The sequence below is a fragment of the Hippopotamus amphibius genome, chromosome 10 (genome assembly GCF_030028045.1).
Source record: "Hippopotamus amphibius kiboko isolate mHipAmp2 chromosome 10, mHipAmp2.hap2, whole genome shotgun sequence".
Lineage (NCBI taxonomy): Eukaryota > Metazoa > Chordata > Mammalia > Artiodactyla > Hippopotamidae > Hippopotamus > Hippopotamus amphibius.
The window spans coordinates 58,330,141-58,339,515 of record NC_080195.1 but is presented as its reverse complement, the minus strand read 5'-3'; the positions used below and the strand labels follow the sequence as shown (position 1 = coordinate 58,339,515).

General features: G+C 44.3%; 1 long non-coding RNA gene across 1 annotated transcript in view; it reads left to right on the top strand.

Annotated features, from left to right (window-relative positions):
• Positions 1–1,174: 1,174 nt before the first annotated feature.
• LOC130830585 (uncharacterized) overlaps positions 1,175–9,375 on the top strand; it is a 40,226-nt gene continuing 32,025 nt past the window's right edge. Inside the window, exon 1 of the long non-coding RNA XR_009047805.1 lies at positions 1,175–1,274. This is a non-coding gene — a long non-coding RNA (uncharacterized LOC130830585). The remainder of the gene's footprint in view (positions 1,275–9,375) is intronic.

The window sequence follows — 9,375 nt, the reverse complement described above, 5'->3', positions numbered from 1 at the left end:
GTAACACAGAGCCATAATACAAAAACTCTCATTAAGAGCCTTTCAGTGATACTTTTAGATGATCACACAAAGAGCTTACAATGGTAAGACCAAAACAGAAACAGGATTTCTTTTAGAAATGTATTTAATTTCTCTTTTAGATTATTTGAGAATTGCTCCTTCCCCTCACCTTTGGCCCAAGTGTATCCACCGCCTTTTGGGAAATTGTGAGTCGGCTTGGGTGAGGCAAAGACACACATTCTTCTCTTGAAAGAACAGACTTGCATTCCTGTGAGTGAAATAAATTAGGCTCAGTTTCTCTGTCCATTAATTATGTGGAATAAACAACCTTCCAAATGCTCAGAAAGAAGCCCAGGAGACCAGCACAAATTTCCTCCTCAGACTCAGGGGAAAGATCACTTGACCATCCAGGAGAACGCCTGTGGTCTGAGAGGACTCAGCACATTGGAACAGGCCAGGCTCTGCCGCCAGATGTTTGTAAGAAATCGACTGATGGGGACAATCCCATGATACAATCCACAGAGAACTGCTGCATCGCGGGGAGGGGGCTGGAATTGCAGAAGAGCAATGGAGATTCTGCCCCTCAGGAATACCCAGTCCTCAACCCCGAAAACAGCCCATGGGGTCGAGGGAATGTACTGCCCCTCCACCCCCCAAGTACTTATGGCATTTTAGTTAGAGTCTTAAAAAGATGTCAGGAACATCGCTCCTGGGAAAGGGGCGGGTAGGAGGAAGGTAATGCAGGGCCTCTGACGTTCTGCAGTCAAATTGAGCTGCCTGGGATTTGCAAGCGCATGGAATATCACCACCGCCAATCTACCCACAAGGAGAAAACTGGCTCATGAGAGGCAGGTTTCCGAGTTGCAAACGTGTTCGTGTTTTTGGCCTATACACGCTTGGGACCAACACGCTTGTTCATTAGCCCCTTCTTCCATACTAAGAGAACCTTGATTTTACTATGAGCCGCAGCAGCGCTGTCAGTGGGACCACTCAGCTTCCCAGACTCCACTGCGGCCAGGGCCAGCCATGCCACGTGATCCACTTCTGGCCAATGAGATGCGAGCAGAGCTGGCGGGGGTGGGGAGTTGAGCCCTTGCAGCGCTTTGGCCCCTTGCCCTTTGTGCTGCACTTCAGACCCGAGTGTGGGCGCGGGGACCAGCCTCTTTCCCTGAGAGAAGGACCGCAGAATGCCAGGCTGGCGGGCAGAAATACTGAAGCAGCCCAGATATTTGATGATTCACTGCAGACACTGCACTGACGCAGGCCCACCACCTGTGAGTCATATCTTGTTTAAGCCATTTGTTGGGTCATCGTTGCCTGCAGCCAGACGTAACCCCTAACTGCTAGCAATTTGAGTTAAATTCAGCAGGGATCACCTATGATGTGCTAGGTTTGGGAATACGAGGATGAGAATGATAAAACCCACTACCCTCAGAAAGTTCACGAGCTAATGCACGAGAGAAGATACATAAGCAAACCATTCTAGTGTAGTCAGTACCTTATAAAGTGGAGGTTTGTTTAAAGTGTTATGGGAACAGCCGTCCTTGTTACTAAGCAAGCAAAATGTACTGGAATAAATTGTGTGGCATTATAAGTTATTATCACCCTTTCTAATACATGTAGGTACATAGGTAAACCCGATAAACTCACTGAATAGCCACAATTCATATTATTGATATTGCCTGTCAAACCATGAAGTCACAGTTATTTTATCCTCCCATAAGTACCACTTTACACTTGTTTATTTTTTCTGGTGGGGTCAGAGGACCTCTATGTTTCCTAAGTAAATTTCTCAAACCTTTGTCAATTCCTTATATACAAGAGAAACCCCAAGAAGTCCATGGAAAAATAAACTCAGTCTCAAAGAGCAGTAGTAACAAAGGGTGGTTTGGTCTGAAGCACACCCGGAAGTGGATGCCAAAGTGCAGTAACAGCATTTTCACCCAGGGCAGCACCTACTGCAGCAAAGGTTGCCCTGCCTCTCTCCCTAATTTGCGATTCTCTCAGTGCATTGCTCTTTCCTTGTTTGTCTCCTGCCTCATTCCCCATCACTCACTCACTAGTCTCCTGGATGACATCTATTCCTCCCACTTTCCCACACTCTCCATCTCTCTCTCTCTTATGCAACCATGAGTTAAGAATAATGATTTTTTAAATGTTATTTGCTGCTTTTATTGAAGAGATTTTTATCCAAGATTTTAGTTTTTGAAATTGATTAATTGATATTTCGCAAAAACAAAAATAAATTGCTTTAAAATATTTGAAGAGGTAATACATTCACATGGTTCAAAATTTAGGAATTTTGAAAGTATATATGTAAAATAGCTCCCTCACATCTGCCACCTAGCTCTCTTGCTCAGGACAACCAACATTAGCAGTTTTGTGTGTATCTTTGCATAGCTATTTTATATACAGGTAAATATGTACACTTATTTCCCCACTTTGTTCTACAAAAAGATGACATATACTGCATATTTCTTTTTCACTTAATATACATTAAAAGTCTTTCGGGGACTTCCCTGGTGGTCCAGCGGTTAAGACTCCGTGCTTCCAAAGCAGGGGGCGCTGCCAAAAAAAGAAAAGAAAAGAAAAGAAAAAACATTAAAAAAATCTTTCATATCAGCACATAAAAAAGCATCCTCATTCTTTTTTAAGCTGAAAATGTTTCTTTCCATAAATGTATCATAATTTAGTCCCTTATTGTTGGACATTTAGGTTGTTTCCAACCTTTATTATTTAAAATAATGATGTAATAAATAGTATTACATATGCATCATTTCACAGATGAGAGAGTATTTTAGAATAAATTCCAAGAATGGAGTAAAAATAGTGTGAGCACTTGTGATTATGATAAATATTGCCAAGTTTCTCTTCATAAAATATGTTATTTTACACTTCTACTTACAGTGTATGGAAATGCCTGTTTCCCTAAACCCTCACCAATTCAGTTGATCAAACTCTTTGGACTTTGTCAATTTGATAGATGAAAAATGGTCTGTCAGTGTACTTTTAAGTAGTTTCTTTTTTATGAATGAGATTGTTCATCTTTCACTCATTTCAGAGTGATTTGTATATTCTTTTCTACTAAATATCTATTAATATCCTTTACTCTTTCCTGTATTGTGTTGGTAAGATTTTTTTAATTGTTATTTCCAAGTTATTTATTCATGAGGGAAATTAACCATTTGTGATATAAGATGCATATTTTTACCCCAGTGTGGCATGTGTCTTTTGGTTCTGCTTATCAAGGACTTTTACCCTGCAGTTCATATGTAGTCAAATTGATTAATCTTTTCCCTTCTTATTTCTAGTTTTGCCTCATGCTTAGAAAGGCCTTCTGATGGAAGAGGAGTTTTTTTATACTTACCTTCTTGATCATACCTTATATTGAATGTCAGTCAATAAGTTGTTTCTTCTGTACCTGCTGCAAGTTAGAGAATGATCAGGATTCAAAGCAGATGGGGGACACAGGGTGCAGGTGGTGAGAATCTGGGTTCATATCCTCTCCACTCCTGGTTAAGTTGCTAGGTAAGAGGGCTTGGACTTATTCTGACATCCACTCCATCCATTTCCCTGCTGTAGGGGAATGAGCATGTCCAAAACTCCACAGGCTAAGGTATATGAAAGTGAAAGGAGGATTCTAAGATGCTTCGATGACGTGTGCATACGCATTTTAATTTCTTTACCTCTGAAGATCACAGTGTCTTGTGTTCTGCTGGAGATGTAGATGCTTCCTGTCTACCTAATGTTGTTATTGTTTTTCCTCAAAGATAAAGATTCTGGCATGGGAGTTGTAAGAAAGCTCATTATAACTAAAAAAGATCCCCCAATACACTGCATTTCAGTGGAAGTTGGAGGAGGGTGAGGGGTGGGAGTCATTCAGTCACCACTCCTTAGTTGAGCAGGGCTTGAGAGGGAGTCGTGCTTAGACATGTGTAATGAGGCGCCTGTAACAAGCTAGAGCCATCCTGACTCGTCTGTCATCCCCAGTCATAGCCTCCCAGCCTCATGGGGCCTAGCTCCCTCCTTCAGATGAGGCCCCAAGACAGGCACCTGAATAGGAAAAGCTACCCTCCTGCAGGATTGGAAAGCCTCCACCAATTCCCAAGATGGCAGCATCTGAGTTTGCAGAAGCAACAGCCCCCCTCCCAGTGTCCTTACAACCTCAGAAGAGCAGAGAAGCTGGCCACTTGCGAACCTGAACTCGGCTCCAGAGCATCTTGACTTACTTCCAAGGAGCACCACTCAGGCTTTAAGGGTTTGTCCTTTGGATTTTCTCATTTTGAGGGGGCATTTTGAGATGATGTCCTGCTTACGCAAGGTTCTAAACGGAGAGGAGTGGTCAGAAGCTCTGCTGCCATTGAGTCATACGTGGCGGGTCACTCTGAGGATATTAGCCTCAGTCATCAGGTGCTCCCAGGGCTTGGCCCAAGGGGAGGTGAATGGCAGGGCTGCTTGGGGTCCAGCAGAACAGAGTGATGGGCAGCCACAGAGATCAGAATTAGGAGATTTGGTGCCAGGAGGCCAGGTCATCTCAGGTCAGCCTCATACTGTGCGCCATGGACACAGAATCTTGGGGCAGAGTTAGAAGTGGGGCTGACAGAGAGAGGAGGTTTGTTATAGTCATGATAACAGCTCTGTATGAGTCAAGGTGATAGAAGCCTGGAGATGCTCTTCTACTGCTGCCCTACACAGCCAGCTGCTGGATGTATCTGATAAGGTCATTTAACATTTGGGGAATTAGCACACGTGTGAGACATGGCTAGCCTCACTGGTTTTAAGAGAGCCCCACCTGTTTCTGATGAGGTAGAAAGAAGAGGGGATTCATTTGAGTCAGGGGGACTCAGGGCTGATGAGGAAGAGGTTGTGTCCAATGAAAAGGTAGCTGTATCCAAGGAAATTCTACAGGCAGGTCCTTCCATTGTCCCCTGAGTTGGGATTCAGATGATTTGAGAATATTTTCTATCTGAAACGATGGCAGTGACTTGAAACTTAAGTGTAAGAAGAGATCAAGATACATGAGAGAAATGGCTCCAAATTATGGACTGGAAGGTAATCAGCCAGCAGGAAAGGAGAGAGTGGCCCTTTATTCATTCCACCACTGTTCGTGGACTCTTGAGTGCTAGATATTGTTTAAGGTGCTAGTGATACAGCAGTGAACATAACAAAGTCCCTGTTCTCCTGGTACCTATATTCTAGTGGGGGTGACAGATGATAAATAAGATACCTATCTATCTATTTTAATATATATTTCTATAATTATGTATTTATATATACCCTCCTTCCATCACTTACCTATCTACTCCCTTCCCTGGTTCTGTTAGCACTTTTCTCTCCTGTTGATAGATGAGTGATGGAGGGAGGATGCTATTCTAGACAGGATTGACATAGAATACTTCGGTGGTAATGATGTGACATTTGAGCAGAGCTGGAATGAAGTGAGAGAGAGAGCTGTGCAGACAGAGGGAAGAACATCCAAGGCAAAGGGCACAGTAAGCCTAGAGGCAGGTGGGAGGGTACTGGTGCCACAGAGAAGCCCCTGGGGCTGGAAGCAAGTGAGTGGCATCACAGGGGATCAGGTCACAGAGGTTGGAGGGCATGTCTCTGTGCAGGCCACGTGGGGCCCAGCAGACCACGACAAGGATTTAGGAACGTATTCTGAGTGCAGTGAGAGGTCTTTGGAGGATCACATACTCATCAGGTTGCTTGGTAGCGTGGGAGACACTGTACCCACATGTATGTGTGATTCTCCAGTGCTGTACTTGCCTCCTAGCCTGTGAAAGATTGTGCCTGCAAAGCCATGATTACGGGAAAACAGATGTGTACTTCAACCGCCATTGCATAGTTCTGGGCTGCAGAGAGGCCTGAAGCGGGGAGAAAGACAGAAAGCCTGCAGATCTCAGGCCACTTGAACAAAGCCTTCCTCATCTGGATGATGGCAGATGCAGCCTTGCAGGTGGGGATTGCCTTGGCCTCCTACTTGAGTTGCATCTTGCGCTAGTAAGTGGCTGATGCTCCATTGTTCAGAAAACAGTGTCTGCTTCCTGCTGCCTGAATTCTTCCTCCTAACCTCTCCATAGACCAGGCCTCTGCTTAACAGAGCCTGGGAGGACGCCTGCTACGTCCATCTTCTTCCTCCTGGGACAAAGGACTGGGTAGGCCTTTCCAAGCTTCTTCCTTGCATAGGAAGTGAGATGTCCCCCTAAGTCCCCATGCAGTTAAAGAATGAGCCTTGTCCAGAGAGTTTATAGATTCAGTCTGGAAAACCCCACACTCCTCATTAGACTCAAATGCATTAGCAGATATGCACAAGGCGGCAGCGCAGATTCCAGAAGCTGATCTCTTTCACAGGTGTCCTTCCTTGAAGTCTTAGAAAATGCAGGTGGTCTGGTCATTTGTACATTTTGTTTTGTGTTTGTGTGTGTGTGCTGTGGGGGGCTTACAACACAAAGGTCTCTTTCTTGCTCACGCTACACGTCCACCGTGCATGGTCGTAGGTCTAGACTGTGTCATCCCAGCACCGAGGCCGAAGGTGGAGTCCGTACTGCAGCAGGCCCATCACCGTCCTCAGGAACAGCCCCAAACACTGATGGTTTTTGCAAAACAGGGTGCAACATCTGTGCTTTCTTCGGCAAAATAAGCCCATGCTTTCTGCCCAGAATCATGTTATTGCTTCCGTCTCCCTATTTTGTTTTTATTATAAAATTTTTGAACACATACACATACACGTACATGCTTACACACATACATGTCATGGTAATGTTGTTGAAGACTAATGACCTAGAAAGATATTCACGTGAGACAGTGTGCTCGGTATAATCGTGTCTGTTCTAAGTATAAATTATGTGTAACTATAAGTACCAAAGTGATGGAATTATGGGTGATTTTTATTTTCATCTTTTTAATGTGCATTTTCACATTTAAAACAGAGTTTTAAAAATCCTTACAGCCTCTCTACCTGGTTGTGTAATAACATCAGAAAGTTACTGTCTCGACCTTAGTACTTCCCGTCTAACAGCTCTCTGTAAGGCAGGGCCTTGTAAGTCCCTCCAACAAATCCTCTTTTAAATAGAGCACTTGTGTGTGGTAAACATTCACGGACTGATCCCCTGACCCACTGACCAACCTCCTTTTGTTAGGTGTCCGCACGCGGTTTAGAACCATCCACACGTGGTTTAGAACCATTCACACGCGAGATCACAGAATTGGGAGAGATTTCGGAAGTGATCCTGCCTGATTGCCTGCTCGGTGCACAGCTCTCCTTTCTGCATGTCTGACTGGGGCTTGTCCAGTCTCTGCTTAGTCATGTCCCCGGATGGGGACCACCGAGTAGGGGGACCCGCTGTTGTTGGATAATGGCCTTAGGGAGGAGGCTCTGTCTCCACATAACACGCACCCTCAGATCCTAGCCCCCATCTTCATGGCACTTCATAGCTCTAAGAGCTCCTCCCATGGAAAATAAAAGGGGGTGTGAGATGAAGAACTGACATTTTCTGTTGTTTTCCTGTTGTTTTTGTTTTGTTTTGACTTGAGAATCTCTTTTAGTTCATCTCAGTTTCTTTTCCACGCTGTCTGGCACCACTCAAAGATTTGCCTTGTTCTCTAGTTCTCTATTTTTATGTCTCAGGTTTCTTTCGCTCCCAGATGAAACATCATAAAGTTATTTCTCCCCACCGCGTCTTGGCCATCTTTCTTTGGTGGCCATCCCTGCATTTTTATTTTCTACCCTATAGGTAACTGGCTTTCTTTGACTTTTCCCTTCCTATTTCCCATCACCCTTTTCCTTTCTTCACCAGAACTTCTTATTCTCTCTTTCTCTTTTAGGGTCATATTATAACAGTAAGAGGTATTATAATAACACCCCTCCAAACATGAATCAAAATAAAAGCAGTGCCTGACTTATAAAACAAGTTTGTGAGAGCAAATGGTTTTTTTTCAGATTTTCACAATGATGATTTCAGTGCTTTGTTTTGCATGTTTTAATTGTAAAATACATGCAACACAAAATGTGCCGTTTTAAAATGTACAATTCACTGTCACTAAGTACATTCACAAAGCTGTGCAACCATCACTACTCTCTAGTTGCAGAACTTTTGCATCACCCAAATGGAAACTCCGTGCTCATTAAGCACGCATGCCCCATTCTCTACTCCCCTCAGCCGACAGCAGCAACTAAACTGTGCTCTGTCACTATGCATTTGCCATTTCTAGATACTTTACATAAATGAAATCATACAATACGTGGCCTTTTGTGTCTGGCTTCTTTAACTTTGCATAATGTTTTCAAAGTTCATTGTTGTAGCATGCATCAGTACTTCATTTCTTTTTTATGGCTGGATAATATTCTGCTATAGGAATGTACCACATTTTGTTTATCCATTCACTCATTAGTTGATGTATATTTGGGTGGTTTCCATTTTTCAGAGGTTGTAAATAGTGCTGCTGTGAAATTTTTTGTACAGTTTTTTGTTTGAAAACAAATGCTTTTTTTGAAGTTTAGGGGTTTTTTTTCTCCAAAACACAGGCTTGTTTGTTTCTTGCTGGGGGCAGGGGTGGGGTGGGTGTGGCGCTGCCTTGCTGATGCCCTAAGCAAGGTCCACCTTGTCCACTGGTAATCTCCATCTGTTCCTTGTTCTTGTACCTCTTGATGATCTGTCCCCCTGTTTTTCCCTTACCTCTCTCTTCCCTGCACAAATTTGTATGTATCTGTGGGCTCTCCCCCATTCATACAATTTGCAGTTCATATTGGCAAGTGGATTTCCTCTTACTCAGGTGTTTTCTGTTTTTTGTTTTTTGTTTTTTTTTTAAAGTACAGTGAATGTGTACAATTCAGAAAGGCCTTAGGCCTCAGTTCTTAGCTTCCCCTAACAAGGCCCCTTTCCAACTTGATTCCAGGAAATCAGGCTCTAGGAGCTCAAGCCAGGAGAGGCCCTTCCTCAGGCCTCAGCTCATAAAGCCAAGGTGTGTCTGGGCCCCCGACTCTGTCAGGCTTGGAACTTGAGCCTTCCCTCGCTGGCTGCTGTCAGAGTTCAGTGCTCCCTGCCAAGCCCTTGGAAAGCTGGGGGCCAGAGAGAACAGAGAGGCGTCAGATGACTGCCTGCAAAAAGGAGGGGGCCGTCCTATCTGACACCCCCCGTGTACAGTGTCGCCGTTACATGTACAGCGGGGTGGGTGAGCAACCCCAGGCGTTGTCAGCGTTCAGGCTCGCAGCACAAAATACAGTCCGATTATTTTGCCTCCTCTCAGTAGTACAGATGCCCTTGCTCCTTTCCCCTTTGCCTCCTCCATCCCTTTTTCCCGGGTTTGCAGTTCTCCCCCTCCTCCACATCCCTTGCTTTCCCCCATGTGTTTTTCTGCCGATTTCCCCCCCAAAAG